The 15505-nt window shown below is 39.5% G+C and overlaps 1 protein-coding gene across 2 annotated transcripts in view; it reads right to left on the bottom strand.

The window, feature by feature from the left end:
* The window catches only part of CPQ (carboxypeptidase Q), a 177753-nt gene extending 163274 nt beyond the window's left edge, over positions 1-14479 (bottom strand). Inside the window, exon 1 of one of the 2 annotated variants that reach the window (XM_032222640.1) lies at positions 14353-14479. The gene's annotated coding sequence lies outside the window, so the exon portion shown is untranslated. The remainder of the gene's footprint in view (positions 1-14352) is intronic. The other variant, XM_032222638.1, reaches the window with a different exon arrangement.
* Between the last annotated feature and the right edge of the window lie 1026 nt (positions 14480-15505).

Here is a 15505-nt window from a genome sequence, read left to right as displayed (position 1 = left end):
GTTCCTCTGAAGCTGAAAAATAGATAACAATTTCTGAAACCTGCTGGAAAACTTTTCTGAAAATGGTGGAATACATTGGACTGCAGTTAAATAGTTGTGAAGTTTCTTCATCTATATATCAGCCTATTTTTCAATACCTTTTATAAACTAGAGATTTCCATTAATTGCAATTGTTACTTGGGAAATACCAAAGATTATTATCCTGTGGTAAAATAATTGGCCAATACATTTGATAAACAAATAAAATAAATTACATATCACATTCTTGAAACTGGATCAGCATTGCGCAGAACTTATTTGTATTTATTTATTTGTTGGTCTCAAAGAGTTTCTGATTATCTTTCATAGCTGTTGCAGCAATGTCATTATCAATCATGGTGTTCCCATGCTGTCAAATTGATATCCGACTTAATTATAGTTTATTGTGCAATCTTCTTGCAAGTCCCCCATTAATAACATTAGCATGACACCTTATCACATAGCAGATGGAGAAACAATCTTTTTGTAGTTGATATCTATGCACCTTAAATGAATTTCTTCAACCTTCAAGGGCTTGAAGAAGTGTGGCAGTAACAGCATGATGTCACAGAGGAAATGAGACTGGAATTGATGGTCCTTTTTTATTTAAATATTTTTGGACTTAACACTGATGGCCCATCACCCCACCAGAGGATTTGGCATTGGCAGTTACCATAAACTGTTGGTAACTGTTCTACATGTTTTGCTGATGCAATCTTGGGGGACTCTGAAGGATGAAAAAGGGACCAACAGATTATCTGTACTCAGGTTATCTGACATTGGACAATCTTATTATTTTTTAATGACATTAGTTTCCCCATTCAACACCTAGATGTCTGATATATTTTAAAGACAAACTTGAATATTGAAAAATAAAAATGCAAAGTTACAATATGGAATATATCTCTGGAAGGATTTTTAGATGGATAATAGTTCCAATTATTACAAGGTGGGGCCTGCAACCAGATGCCTTTCAGATGACTTTGATCTCAATTCTTCAGAGATCTTCTCAATTCACCACATTACATACAAGGAAAAAAGAAAAGCACTGCTGGACATTTAGAAAGCTCTAGAGAACACATCTTAATGTTACTCCAAGGGAGACTGTATCAAGCTTCTCCAAGCAAGATGAATAGAAAGAGAATAATTGATAAGTACATTTGTTGTATGAAAAACTAAACAAGTCATTATGAAAGAATTTCTGCAACTGTTGTCTATCAAATGCACAGCCTATTTATAATGAAATCAGATGTACAGTAGATGGTGGATGACGACCTAAGGAAAAATGGGAACTAAAAAAGAAACCCTCTCCAAAATGGACAAGTGAATTGAGCACTTCTATTTTGTAGAGTGACTGGGCAGCAAGTATCAGTAGATGAACAACTGGGTAGAATCTGGTACTGAGGGATGGGGGAGGACCTGGCCAAAGATGAAGTAAAAAAAGAAGTCCCTGTGGATTTTATTCTGCTAGTGCAGTGCTTCTCAACCTTGGCCCACCTGAAGATGCATGGACTTCAACTCCCAGAATCCCCCAGAGCTGGCTGGGGAATTCTGGGAGTTGAAGTCCACGCATCTTCAGGTGACCAAAGTTGAGAAACACTGTTCTAGTGGTTGCCGATGATAGGGGTGGTGCTTATTTCCATATCAAGGCCATTAAGCTAGTGCTGTCTGAATACATTTCTGTGGCTACGTGGCCAGCATGATGTCACGGAGTGTTGTCATCTTCCCACCAAGGTGGTATCTATTTATCTATTCACATTTGCATGTTTCTGAACTGCTAGGTTGGCAGGAGTTGGGGCAGCTCACTCTGTTGCGTGGTGCTTTGGCCTCAAATCCTTCCAGGCCTCAAGCCCAACGTCTTAATCACTGCCGCTAGAGATCTAATAAGCTATCTTTGAAAACATCATCAACAGCCAGTGCAACATGGTATTCAGATCCTTCTCACATGAAAGTTAGAAATAAAATCCAAGAAAATGGTGTCCAAAGATTCCTATCTAGAGGCAATGGGGTTCAGCAGATTGGTTAGTTTGATAGTTAAAGGCTTGATACAGTGGCAAATGTGACATGAAGATTCGTCGGCCTTGACATTTGTTTGGAACACGACCACCAAAAATCCTTACAGAAAGGTGGGTAGACTTAACTGCATTCATTGTCTTGCAATCATAGCAAAGCTTCAATATTTCTTCCTTCCAAAGAGGAGAAATATATTGTTAACTGTAAACGTCAACAAGATCTGTTAGCCTGGAGTGCCTTGCCCAAATGGGATCCAAGCTGGAAAAGTAGATTAATATATTTTATATACATAAGAAAGAACAGGCATCTCACCCAAAAAGAGAGAAAGAGAACAACTTAGAAAGGTAGAAAATCACTTTATTGATTAGCATCATTTGACTCATTTGTGATGTAGCACATGTGCTCAGAAACTTTATATGTTCCATGTAACATTTCATAGCATCCCATGATATTCCTAGCATGAGCTTATTAATACTCATTCTCATGTTCAAGATGTGTAGTTATTGCATTATAATGAGTTTGTGAGTTACTAAAGTTAAAATCTATGCATGATCCTTTTCCTTGACAGGTGTGAACCATTTTTTTTTATTATCAAACACTACATTCGTCATGGACAACTTGTTTTGTTACTTCAAAGAACTAGAACATAAATCAAAGAAACTCCTAGCTACTGAAAACATTACTCAAGGAGGCCTCCCTCTCCTGTTGCCATCAATATAACTTGCTGTTGTTGTCATAATCATTGGATCTTATAGTTGGTTGTGCTCTGTCTAGTTAGACCACCAAAACGCCAGGGACGTGCAGTCAGGGAAGGCAGAGCCTCACCACTGTCATCATGAAAAGAAAAAAAAATGTAAAAGGAAAAAGGCAAGAGCTGAGGTCAGGCTGAGCTAGTTGCTGTCAGAGTCACCGTGGATGACTCTGCTTAGTGCTTAACTTTTTTAAAAAGCCTCTAAAAAAGTGCCCTCTACAGGAGGCAGCAGGAGAACGACGTGCCTCATCTAGTCTGGCATTTTATGATCACTCGAGCAGAGTTAAGCAAGAGTTAAAAGCCGAAAAATTCCTGACATAGATGAGGCACGTAGTTCTCTTGCCTCCTCCTGTAGAGCAGTTAAGCACTAAGCAGAGTCATCCATGGTGACTCTGGCAGCAACTAGCTCAGCCTGACCTCAGCTCTTGCCTTTTTCCTTTTACATTTTTTTTCTTTTCATGATGGCAGGCAAGAGCAGAGTTGAAATCCTTTCTGAAACAGCTGGAAAAGGTATGTGTGGGTCGGAGGGAGGGGGAGGAATTCAAACTTCATCCTCCTAGTGCAACTTTGTGTGTGTGTGTTTGAGAGAGGGGGGAAGGAGCATATTGAGACAGTTCTTTAGTTTATGCACTATGTAACACTCTAATACTATGCCTTTGGGTCTTCTGTAATTTTAATTATCCAATCATAAGCAAAAACAATGTTTTCAGTAGAATGAATTTCCACTTCTACTTACACCTGCCAGCCAAAATGCTGCTAGTGGTATTGCTAACATGGGCTGAGGAGGAAAACCTAAATTTTCTGAATCCTGGTGCAACTTTGTGTGTGTGTGTGTGTGTGTGTGTGTGTGTGTGTGTGTGTTTGAGAGATGGGGGAAGGAGGGAGAGAGGAGGGGAAGGGAGAAGAAAAAGAAAAAGAAAGAAGGAAACTTATTTAGCAAAGGAGAAAAACAAATGCTGTAGCTTTAAATCAGAACTGAGCATGCCTGGCTGTGGAATTCTGGGACTTGAAGTCCACAAGTCTAAAAAAATTGCTGCCTCACCAGCCATAAACCTCACTGCATTTCACTGCAAAATGCATATTTAGTCTGGGCATAGATTAGCTGTTGTTTTTTGCAACTTTCCAGTTCGAGCTATTTCAGTGTAGTTTTGCCACAGCTTGGCATGATTTATTTATATTATTTATTTTATTCTCACATATTAAGGTATAGTGTGGTCTTATATTTTAAATTGCCACTAGATTGGAATGTATCCCATTTAGAGCTGATTTATGATTGTCATAACCTTGGGAAATAAATTAATAATGAAGAAAGAAGAATGCAATTATAAGTCCCATCTGGAAACAATCTGTGGGAAATTTCTCTGGGTTGCAAGGATATACAATTCACACTGAAGAATGAACACCTTCAAATTTCAAATTCTTATATTTCTCTCTTTAGTCCATGTGATGTAAAAGGATAGAAACAGTCTCTTTTGGACAAGAAAAATAGACAGTTTCCACCATCTTTTGTTTTACTAACAAGCTGGTCCACTGTCCGCCTATATTTGTTTATAACCATCTGAGAACAGACTATCATACATTATTCAATCCTAAAAAGATTCTTAAACTCACATTTACATAATATGTGCACACATTAATTGACATAGATGCATGCAGACTAGAAATTAGCAGTATTTATGCTTTGCTGAAGGATGTCAATCTCTTATCCAATTCAATTCAACAAGTAAACTCGCCAATTAATTTTCACTCTTCCCTAAATTAGTTTTTTTAATTTATCCATTATCCACTCCCACCCAAATGATACAAATAAAAAAGCAATTTCTTAACTTAATCAACAAAAATATTTGAAATAAATAGAACATTGTGGTGTATAGATTTTCTCTCTCCACTTTGTAAATGTAGAGAACTAATTCTTTTCTTTTTAGAAAAGTGAAGTCTAACTAATGCAGTGGTTCCCAAACTTGGCAACTTTAAGACTTGTGGACTTCAACTCCCAGAATTCTCCAGCCAGCAGAGCAGAGCTGGCTGGAGAATTCTGGGAGTTGAAGTCCACAAGTCTTAAAGTTGCCAAGTTTGGGTACCACTGAACTAATGGGTTGCTTTGCGTTGCATGTACAAGCATGTGTGCAAAACACTCAAAATGGAAGCCTTAAGTGGGGACAGCCATTGTTTCCTTTTTCCAGTGAAACTGGTGTGAAAAGGAAGCAGAGGCAATACTATTTCTCTTCATAGGAATATCCCAGGGATATTTTACAGACAGAAATTAATTGGATGTGGCCGAGCAGCGTGTACAAATCTCCTTTCCTTTCTTCTAATCATCCGACTGTTTTCAGCCTCCATGGCTTCCTATATTTCAAAATCTGAAACTCTCCCTGCTGGACTTCTGCAAATCAAGTAATGTGGGTAGTCAGCCAGTATAGTGTTTCATATGAACAACATTTCTCTCAAAATATCCAAAGCAGTGTTGTGCTGTTGTCATTCAGACTCACTTCTTTTGTGAAACATGATGCAATGCACAAGATGTATAGGCTGCTTTCAACATTTGATGTCACCCACCTGTTGCCTGCAGATGGCCTCTGGTAGCCAACAAGAAAGTGATGGATAAGTTTGGAGTAGGAAAAAAGCAATATTATTTGCCATAATATAATAATACGGTACAATCAAAAAGCTTTATCAAAACTGAAGTGAAATACACTCTTAAACGCCATGATGGTGAAATTGAAAAAGAGAAGTCAGTTTCAAAGGGCATGAGGAAAATGTTGAGAAGTTGAACATTAACAGATAATCCTACATTCCCAAAGATGCTTTTTTCAAAAGGCAAGTTGACTTTTTCTGTTTTTCCTTGAAGACTGAACTGGACAAGCTTCTTGAATGAGAAATAAAACATCTTCAAAGAAAAACAAGAAAATCCTGTTGCCTTTGTTAAAGCACCTTTGGGACAAACATGGCCTGAGAATCTCTATAGACAGATAGTTCTAAAATATGATTAATACAGGGCTTTTCTCTGCTACAAAATTAAAATAATTCAATCTTTCAGTCAGCAGAAAACAACACCAGCATGAAATTGCTGTCCCTACTGCTAATCCTTATCCTGCATCTATTACTTTTGGTCCAGCTTGCTGCCAAATGATGAAGTCCTAACTTCATATATGCAGAATGGAGGTTACACAAAGCAATTGCTTCCTGGCTTTGCTACCCTATCTTCAAAGTATCACTATTGGCAGGAAATCCTCCTCTAGTCATAGTAACCATAGAAGGATGCAATAAGGCTGAGGGCTTGGGAATGTAACGATTGTTGACTCGTGGCTTGATCCATGCTGTCCTCCTTTATGGTGCCTAGCAAAACAGATGAGGGTGAATTCACTAACAACCCCACTGAATAGCTGAATAGTTTTGGGGTTATACAGAGTTTTGAAATAGTTCTAAAATCACACACAAATGCTTTCAAAATTGAGCCTTTCTGGAAAGGCCAAAATATTTAAAGACCAAAAGTCTCCTGCTTTCAGAAGACTGTTTTCAAAACGTGGTATTTTCCAGCTCTTTCTGTGGGACAAAGAAAAAAAAAGAACAGTGGAGACTCAATGGAAGGTTTTCCTCCAGATGAGGAAAGCATCTGTTTTATACCTCTGGGCACAAGACATGGCACAGTAGGGATGATAACAGGGGATGTTCGTACTGTGCAAGATGCAAGAATAAAGCAATGTATTCTTATTCTATTTCCAACAGAAAACCTGCTAGAAACATATTTAGAACTACCTCATAGCCTAAATCCAGGCACATACTGTATTGTACCAAATGCACCAAAGACTGCCTTATTGATCATTAAAATTTTATTAATGACCAAGAACTCAATATCTAAATATTAAATATAAACTCTTTGATGCGAGATTGTATTTATTTACATGCCAGTCTTGCAATGGATGAACTCTCTATCCAATATGTGCATTGATCACCACAAAAGCCAAAACCCCAATCAATTTCATCAGAGTGCAACTTATTTTTATTTACATAGTACTCAATACAGTTCACAGGAAAAGCCCCCAAACAATAAAATACATCCAAACAAAACTAAGCATAGTCAGAAAACATTTCAAATTGAAAGTCAATTGCACAATAATCATGCCAGGCAGAGTTAGGAAAGAGTTTGACAGCAACATAAAAGTCTGAGGGTGCATGCTTTTTTCCTTGGTATTTCAATGAAATGCAGGGAGCCTAATAGAAAATATCAATCATTTCTTATTCAAGTTGCCAAATAAACAATTGTTTGCTTCCTGTGGCCTTAACTCAGGATGCTTGGATTGTATAACACACTAATGCTAATGCTGCTTGAAAACCATTATCTTTAGGGTGATTTAATTTTTAAGCAGTAATATCTGACTACATGCGTCAGGTTGGCAGAAAAAGATACATAACAGTAGAATCATCTTCATCTATCTTTAAACTACTATAACTCTTGAGTCTGTAGTCTTTAACTGGATGAAACAGTGCATCACAGGGCAAAATGTTTTGAACCAAGATACCTCAAATGGCTAACTTACAGAATGCATCCAAAATCTAGGATCCTTGACTGCCACGGGATTGAAATTTGGCAAATTTTATAAAACATTTTAGGGCATAAAAATGATCATAAAGCACTTTATAATACAAAATGTCATAAAACGTTTCTAATGACCAACTGTGCTGTACAGTTCAACTTGGCTACTTTCAAAGCAGATACTTCCCCGAATATTTCCCTGAACTTTTAACAACTTTTCAAGTACATTAGAAGCTCTGCCACTGCTAAAGGCATTGGCTAAACTGTTAAGGGAATATCTCTGAAACAATGACTCAAGGGCCATAGTTATCTAGTGTAGCCTACATGTACATCAAATGTGTTCCTGTTATTATTAGAATTATAGGATGTATTGCAAGGAAATTGCAAGGAGGCGAAACTAACAATTACAAGGAAACTAGGTGTTCTCTTTCATTGCATTATTAGCTTTACTAGCCCATCATACAAATAGTTTAATTGGCATATCAGTGTTTCTACAGATACAGATTCAGGTTATCACAATGTTACAAGACATCGACAATAGAGACATAAGCCAAAGTTGTGTTTAACTTTAGGAAAAACAAGCAGATCCAGGGACTCCTGAGAGGTGGAATATACAATGACAGCTGCTGTACTCTGCAAGCAAATTTTAAAAACCATGGCAATATCAAAACTCAGATGGAGCCATTGTGTTTAAAATTCTGAACTGGGCAAAGGGAGACTTATATTCAAGTTTCCAGTCAACCCAATTTATATTACAGGATTATTACAGGAGCCGTGGTGGCGCAGTGGTTAGAATGCAGTATTGCAGACTACTTCTGCTAACTGCCGGCTGCCTGCAATTTGGCAGTTCAAATCTCACCAGGCTCAACGTTGACTCATCTTTCCATCCTTCTGAGGTCTGTAAAATGAGGATTGTTGGGGGCAATATGCTGACTCTGTAAACCGCTTAGTGAGGGTTGTTAAACACTGTGAAGTGCTATATAAATCTAAGTGCTATTGGTATTATTGTAATGATAATAAAATAAGAGCCTTCTCCCCACATGTGCTTCATAGAGGTCTTAGAAGTAAGGAAGGATATATATGACCACTACTATGCCATTACCATTACACTACTCTGAGATCATTTGATTACCCATAGCTATAGCATGGTAAAAATGAAGATTAGATTTTACCTATATTAGGGATTATCAGGATGGATGAACACAGCCAGAGATAGGGTTCATCAATCAAACTATGCCATGATTTGCATAATTATGATTTGTTGAATTAGTTACAGTGGGCTGGTGGTACTAAGCAATAACCCATGACTGATAAACAATGTCTTGATTTAGGTTGTAATCACATTATGGTTAGCATGATGTTGGGATATACTTTACATTGTTCCTCTTTGTCTCATCTCTCATTTGCCCTCTGTAGCTTTCTCCTTGCCTTACATTGACTACATGAATTGGCATGTAATCAGATGCTTAATACTTGTGAGCCATGTTGCCTAAAGCCCGATGTGTAACATTTTTAGGGGGTGAAATTTCTAAAAAGGCTTCCTATGAGGTTTTAAATATGTTAAAACCACATAGGAAGCCATGTGTTTATAATTGATAGCCTTACCATATGATTGCCTATAATTTATAGCCTTACCATATCTTCCTTTAGTACAGGTATAGGTGAAAATTAAAGTTCTGCTTAAAATCTTTATGCACGATAATATGATCATTGAGCCAAGGTGGCGCAGTGGTTAAATGCAGCACTGCAGGCTACTGCTAGATCAGCAGTTCAGCGGTTCAAATCTCACCGGCTCAGGGTTGACTCAGCCTTCCATCCTTCCGAGGTGGGTAAAATGAGGACCCAGATTGTTGGGGGCAATATGCTGACTCTCTGTAAACCGCTTAGAGAGGGCTGAAAGCCCTATGAAGCGGTATATAAGTCTACTGCTATTGCTATTGCTATCATGCCTTCAAGGATATAAAAATAATTACACACAAAATATAGTAATAATTTGGAATTTGCTATATTGCAGTTAGCAATTGTGAGACAATAATGGAATTTGAAGAGACTTAGGCCACTTCTTAAAACATTGACCAAAAACTGGTTTTTTAATAATTAAAAAGAAATTATATTAATGTATTAAATTTATATGACATCTGACTCTTAGGAACTTTTGCGGTTTGCAACAATCAAACACCCTGCTTCTTGTTTTGTTCCATTTTCAAATGCATAATTTATTGTGGCATTTTTCTATAACTCTCACTGTATTATTTTCTTTTTCAGATAAGATACTGATTTCAAATAAGATTGGGAAGCAAACAACTTCAATTTCCTTTGTTTCTAATATAAATTGCGAGGTTGTGTGCACCCATCTTTTGGTATAGGTAATTTAAAACCGAGAATGACAAAAAGAGAGAAAAGTAATCTCATTTCTACATGTATCTCCTCTAAGAATTTCTAGATGAACGATCTGAAGTTGTTTCAATCTCCTTGTCAAGAAAAATAATAGTTTTAGAAACCGTGGAATAAGCATATTGATGAAATGCACTTGTTATGATAGAAAAATCAAGTTTATGAATGTGACCCATAGAAATAAAAACCACCTGTTAAAAAGTGTGATTCCTTTGGGATACTTCAATATTCATGTGAAAATTGAAATATAAAAGTCCAGTCCAGATGTCTTTTCAATGGTGGATAGATGCATATTACTTCAAAGCTCACATAAACATCTTGTGATTTTTCTATTTGCTCCCAACAATTATTATCCAAACTATGGAAGCTATAACTCATTCTTACTAAGATTGTCTAAGCCTATTTAGGATTGTCCATGTTGTAGCTATCACATCTTTTGGCAGCAAATTATATACATACATTAAAGTGTATATTGTATAAGTAACCAGACCATAGGTTATCCTGTAGCACCACTAAACTGGTCTTGGTTGGTTTTGAAAATAAAGCATTCTTTGGTTGGTTTTGGAAATAAAGCATTTGAGTTTGTAGTTTGTAGTTTTATTAGAATTTGTAGGCCGCCCTTTTCCCTGAGGGGACTCAGGGCGGCTCACATAAAACTGGGAAGGGGGGAATACAAACATCAAGATAGAAACATATAATAAAAGTAATAAGCAACATACATTCATCATTCGGGAGAGGCAACTATCCTTATCCCCAGGCCTGACGGGCGAGCCAGTTCTTCAAGGCTATGCGGAAGGCTTGGACGGTGGAGAGGGTACGAATCTCCACGGGGAGCTCGTTCCAAAGGGCCGGGGCTACTGCTGAGAAGGCCCTCCTCCTTGTGGTTGCCAGCCGACACTGGCTGGCCGATGGAATACGGAGGAGGCCTAGTCTATGGGATCTTATTGGTCGCAGGGAGGTAATTGGCAGAAGGCGGTCTCTCAAGTATCCAGATCCACTGCCATGTAGGGCTTTATGGGTGATTAATAGCACCTTGAAGCGCATCTGGAGATCGACAGGCAGCCAGCGCAGCTCGCGGAGGATGGGTGTTATGCGGGTGAATCGAGGTGCACCCGCAATCACTCGCGCGGCTGCGTTCTGCACTAGCTGAAGCCGCCGGATGCTCTTCAAGGGCAGCCCCATGTAGAGCACATTGCAGTATTCCAGCCTAGAGATCACAAGGGCCCGAGTGACTGTTGTGAGAGCCTCCCGATTCAGGTAGGGTCGCAACTGGCGCACCAGGCGAACCTGGGCGAATGCCCCCCCCCTATAGGTAGTTCTCAAATTACCTGAATTGAACCCAAAATTTCTGTTGTTAAGTGAAACAGTTGTTAAATAAGTTTTATGCATTTTATGACCTTTCTTATGCCCGTTAAGTGAACCCCTGCAGTTAGAACAGAATAGAACAACAGAGTTGGAAGGAGGTCTTCTAATCCAACCCCCTACTTAGGCAGGAAACCCTACATCACTTCAGACAAATGGTTATCCAACATCTTCTTAAAAACTTCCAGTGTTGGAGCATTCACAGCAGGGGTGGGTTTCTCGCCCCGTTCCAACCGGTTCGGTTGTAACGGGGCCGGCGGCATCCTCGTGCACACGCGCAGTGCACGGATGCGTACTAGCGCCTGTGCGATGCTCCAGCTGCTCCTGGAGGATCGCGCAGGCACTGTATGCGTTCTGCGCATGCGTGGAAACGCAGAACTCATCAAAACCAGGTAAGAAACGCAGGCGGGCGGGTGGATCCTTCGGCGTTCCCAGAAGTTACTTACTTCCGGGTTCGCCGACCAACCGGTTCGCGGGGACCGCCGCGAACCGCCTGAAACCCACCCCTGATTCACAGCTTCTGGGCAAATTCTTCCACTGATTAATTGTTCTAACTGTCAGGAAATTTCTTCTTAGTTCTAAGTTGCTTCTCTCCTTGATTAGTTTCCACCCATTGCTTCTTGTTCTACCCTCAGGTGCTTTGGCTAATAGCTTAACTCACTCTTCTTTGTGGCAACCCCTGAGATATTGGAACACTGCTATCATTTCTCCCCTAGTCCTTCTTTTCATTAAATTAGATATACCCAGTTCCTGCAATATTTCTTCATATATAGCTGATAAGTTAGTAATACAGTTGCTAAGTGAATCTGTTTTTCTCACTGACTTTATTTGTCAGAAGGTTGCAAAAGGTGATCACATGGGGTACTACAACTGTCATAAATATGAGTCAATTATCAAGTGTCTGAATTTTGATCACGTGACTATGAGGATTCTGCAATGGTTGTAAGTGTAAAAAATGGTCATAAATCACTTCTTTCAGTGCCGTTGTAACTTCGAATGGTCACTAAATGAATTGTTGTAAGTCAAACACTATCTGTACCTGAAAATTATAGGCTTGTTGAGAGCCTAAATTTGAGAGTAAAACAGAATCTAGTATAAACAAATATTAAAAGTTCAGAGCCATGACAATGACAACTGTTAAAGCCACTTAGCTTATCATAAACATGTATTATCAAAAAGGTTCTAAAAGAAATATCGATATCTTTGAATTGTAGTGCTGGAGAAGATTGCTGAGAATACCTTGGGCTGGAAGAACAGACTACTCATTGACAGATGAAGTACAAACAAAATGTTCACTTAAAGCACATCTTTAGAAGTATTTGGATATATAATGAGATGGCAAAAATCAAGATCCTGAGGCTTGGACAGAAAACCAATGATATCTTTTGTTTATATAAAAAACAAAAGCATAAAATAATATTTTTTTGTTATGGACCGCCGTGAATTTCACAATTCAGTTAAGTGAGGTCAATATTGTTCTGTCTAGCTCAAACTCAGCCTTCTTAAGAACATAGATAAGCAGCAGCATCTAGGTGGATGGGATTCATCCATCCCCTAACTCAGGGCTGTCAAACTCCCGGCCCGTGGGTCAGATGCGTCACATGCCGGCATGGCCACACCCAGTTTAGTGAAGGGAGGAAAAGTCCCAATATGTCATGTGACGCCGTCGTGACATGAGTGTGACACCCCTGCCCTGACTAGTCTAGCAGTCTCTTCTCACAGCGGCCAACTAAGTGCACAAAGAAACCCCTTAGTCTCTCAGAAGTTGGCCTCCAGAGATAGTCACATTTACATTAAGACTAATAGCCACTGATTCCCATGGCTTCCATGAAGTAGTCCCACTTTTTATTTGTTGATTCAGCCAAGATGATAGCCAGCACCAATCACGATAGCAAATTTCACGTTTAATTATACGTTGTGTAAAAATACAATCCTTTTATTGATCCTGATCATTCCAGGATTTAATTTCACACAACCTTTCTTAATAGGGAAACTGCTCCAGCTTCTTGATCATCTTAGATGTCATCCCCCAAATCTATAATTCTCTTACATCCCTTTTAAGAGGTCCTGACCATAACTGCACACAATCTTTCAAATGCAATTACATCACTGGTTTATAATATTGGCATCTATATTTTCAATACTATTTTTATTATCCTTAATAATTATCCCTATTCTACTTAGGTGAAGAAGACTGAGGCAGAACATTTTCAGGCAGCTGAAAGGGAGTTTGGGACATAAAGACTTGTTGCACAATTTAATTGTCTTTCAATTGATGCTGTAGAGTCTTTTCCTTATTTATTTAATTTATATGTTGCTTATATCACAATTGTGGATGGTTCATATAAGCTCCTTGCAAAATCTTTTCTTGTAGAAGAACCATTCATTCATACAGGCAAATTGTTTGTTGTTAGCAAGTAGTCAATGAGTAAATTAGCCATGTTAATCTAATTTGCATGTAGTCTTCATTATGTTTAAGGAGCTTCTTCCATTGAGTTATCTTTATAATATTTGTTATACAGATATGTCCATTTCTTATGTGTTTGTTGTGTGTTATTATTCAGATAAAATTGGGCTAAAATGCAAATTTTCTGCATTTAAGTAATGACAGAAAACTATTGCCAGAATGGCATCAGTAGCTGCATTGGTCCAGGACAGAAAGACCAAATATCCTTGATGATACATGATAATTTATAAAACACTTTTATTTTCAGATTAGCAGCCTTACCAAATGCTCACTTTCCCTTTAGGTGTCTGTGCCAACCTAAAAGTTCTGCTTTCGAGAATAGAATAGAATAGAACAACAGAGTTGGAAGGGACCTTAGAGGTCTTCTAGTCCAACCCCCTTGCCTAGGCAGGAAACCCTACACCACTTCAGACAAATAGTTATCCAACAGTGCATGACAGAATGAAGAATACCGCTTACTCCCATGGTAATTTCCGCATGGTTTGCCCCCCTTCCATTTCAGTAATTCTCTATTGCATAAAACAATATGCAGCCATGCATTAACAAGTCAAGCAGGCTGTGTCAAGAGCGACCATCACACAGGCACGTCAGAAGGAAAAGAAAGCGTAAAACTTAAAAGTTAGATCCCCTCCTTTTCCCGTTTTTCGACATTTTCGGGCTGCAAGCACGGGTTGTGGTGGGGAAGGAAGCGGTCGTAGATCCCAGGCTTTCGTTTCGGCCGCTCGGAGCAGCCGCGAACGCGCTCTGCTTCCGCGCGCCTCCGAATACGCGCCCCCGGGTACGCGCACCCGCTTGAGGCAACTTTGAACTTACCCCCTCGCGGTTCTTTGGCTGCGGCCCTTCGTCTGTCTTCAGCCTGCGACTTATCTGAGAAAGAAGCGGAAGCAAGGAGCCTCTCCTGGGCCCTCTCTTATAAGGGAACGGGGCGGCTTCACCGAAGCCCAGGCCTTAGAGGAGGAGCCTTCAGGTGTAGATTTGCCTAGGAGTATATTGTAGCAGCCAACACGGAGTCCATCTCCCCCTTTTATTATCCGCGGGCAGGGGCTTTTTGGTTTGCATCACTGTGGGCTTCCTGAGCCCACCAGGTCCTTGGAACAGAAGAGAGAAGCCCCCCTTATTTTGAATCACCTTTAAAATGCCAAATAGGTTTTCAATTACTTCACCCCACTTTTGGCAGGCTGCTGGCTTGTCTACAGGAACAAACTTCATACTCCTTGAAGTAGAATCCTCTTAGCTACAGCCCGGTGGTCTGCTGCAAAGTGAGGGCTATTGAAAGAGAAGGGGGAAATGCATTATAAACAATGTTACAAGTTTTTTAAAAAAACTTTCTAAATGCATGCAGTGGGGAAACTTGGTGTGTTTATCTTGTGGGTTGACTTGAAGTGCACTTCATCTGTCTTGGAATCTGCAGAAAATTAGAGCGAGAGGTTTGTTTGCTGCTTGCTGAACCCTATCCTGCCTTGGGTGCCTCTGCTCAGCTACTTGAGTGGCTTGATTTCCCTCTGTCTATGGCAGTGGTTCTCAACCTGTGGGTCTGGACCCCTTTGGGGGTCGAATGACCCTTTCACAGGGGTCGCCTAAGGCCATCGGAAAACACATATTTTTGAAAAAATACAGAAAACATAAAATAATTTTATGGTTGGGGGTCACCACAACATGAGGAACTGTATTAAAGGGTCGCGGCATTAGGAAGGTTGAGACTCATTGGTCTATGGCAATGTTTCTCAACGTTGGCAACTTTTAAGATGTATGGACTTCAACAAGTCCCCATCTGGCATGGGAGTTGAAGTCAACACGTCTTAAAGTTGACAAACACTGCTATATGATAATGGGGGTTCCACCACAAAACCGCGGAGGACAAAATCGTGCTCGACGAAAGCGCACATTTGACGTCATCACAGCGCGACGAAAACATCGCGCTGTGATCGAAAAATGTAAAAATAAAGCGAAAACCTTACCCTAACCC

The sequence above is a fragment of the Thamnophis elegans genome, chromosome 8 (genome assembly GCF_009769535.1).
Source record: "Thamnophis elegans isolate rThaEle1 chromosome 8, rThaEle1.pri, whole genome shotgun sequence".
Lineage (NCBI taxonomy): Eukaryota > Metazoa > Chordata > Lepidosauria > Squamata > Colubridae > Thamnophis > Thamnophis elegans.
The sequence above is the reverse complement of the archived record's forward strand: the minus strand, read 5'-3'. Positions and strand labels throughout refer to the sequence as shown.